This window comes from Eriocheir sinensis, chromosome 60, assembly GCF_024679095.1.
Source record: "Eriocheir sinensis breed Jianghai 21 chromosome 60, ASM2467909v1, whole genome shotgun sequence".
Classification (NCBI taxonomy): Eukaryota; Metazoa; Arthropoda; class Malacostraca; order Decapoda; family Varunidae; genus Eriocheir; species Eriocheir sinensis.
Window position 1 is genome coordinate 8,724,969 of NC_066568.1, and position 1,428 is coordinate 8,726,396.

The 1,428-nt window shown below is 64.4% G+C and overlaps 1 pseudogene; it reads right to left on the bottom strand.

Annotated features, from left to right (window-relative positions):
• Window positions 1-1,200, bottom strand: part of LOC126985869 (uncharacterized) — a 39,843-nt pseudogene extending 38,643 nt beyond the window's left edge.
• Window positions 1,201-1,428: the final 228 nt, after the last annotated feature.

A 1,428-nucleotide genomic window follows, 5' to 3' on the forward strand; every position in this document is an offset into this window, starting at 1 on the left:
TCTGTCTGGTGTTTGTCCGTCTGTGTTTGTGTTTGCATACGTCTGTGTCTGTCTGTCTGCTTGCTCGTCTGTTTATCTCTGTTTTCTTATGTCTTTGTTTGTCTTTTCCTCTGTGTCTGTCTGTCTGTTTCGGCTTTCCTGTTTGTCTGTTTTTCTCTGTGTCCGTCTTCGTCTGTGTGTGCCTGCCTCTGTTTTTCTCTTTCTCCCTGTCTGTCTGTGTGTCCGTGAGTGATGTCTCCGTGTGTCGATATTTCTGCGTTTCTTCGGGCTTCGGTTGGTGCAATGTTTTCTGTTATGCTCACGTGTTTTCTTTTTGTTTTGTTTTTTTCGTGCGTGTGTGTGGCCGATGGGAAGAGCTTCGTGCCTTGCTCGTTTGTTACAGTTGCGTCACTGACTTCCCCAATAGCTTTCTCTCTCTCTCTCTCTCTCTCTCTCTCTCTCTCTCTCTCTCTCTCTCTCTCTCTCTCTCTCTCTCTCTCTCTCTCTCTCTCTCTCTCTCTCTCTCCTCCTCCCCCCCCTCACCTTGGTCAGCAGGGAGATCATCTGGGTCCTGTCCGGCGCGTGCCTGGCGGGGGCCGCAGCAGAGGCAGGGGCCGCAGGGGCAGTGTGAGGCGGCGCCAAACTGGCCTCTTCCTCGCGCAGGATGCAGGCGATGCGCTCCTGCGGCGGATGTTGGCCATGACCTGGTGCTCCAGCACACGGCGCAGCACGTGTTCCCGCACGTGGTAGCCGCAGTTGCGAATCAGGTTGTCGAGGTTGTCCTGCGCCAGGCACACGCCCTCCTCGCCCTCGCCGCCCTCGCCCTCGCCGCCCTCGCCACCTCCCTCCACTCCCACCTCGGCCTCAGCCTCGCCGCCCTCACCCTCCAGGGCAAGCGTCACCGTGGCCACGCCTTCGCCCCCGCCGCCGCCGCCGCTGCCGCCGCCGCCGCCGGGCGTCGCCGTTTCCCCCGAGGTGGAGGAGTGGGCGTCGTACTTGTCGTGGGGGGCGTGGTGGCGGGGGTCGCCGCGCCGCGCCCACAGCCGCAGGAAGGCGTCCCTCATGCCCCGCCAGGCCGCGGCGTCCATGTCCCCGCTGGGCGGCGGGGGCCCCGGGCCAGGGCTACCACCGCCGCCACATGGGGCGGGGGGCGCCGCGCCCCCTCCAACCACCACCACGCACACTCATGCGGGGACACACATCGGGGGCACACACGGTCACTGACACAGACACTCCCTGCAGCACAGTCACATGGCGGCCCCTCGGGCAGGGCGCTGCAGGCTGGGCAGCAGGGCGGTCACGCGCTGGCGGCGGCGTGTGGGGGGCAGGGGCAGCGGGCACCTGGCGGCTGCTGTTGCTGCTGCTGCTGCTGCTACTGCTGCTGCTGCTGGGCTGCTGCTGCTGAGGCTGGGGCAGGCCAGGGCCATCTGCGGTACAGGGGGTTGGGGG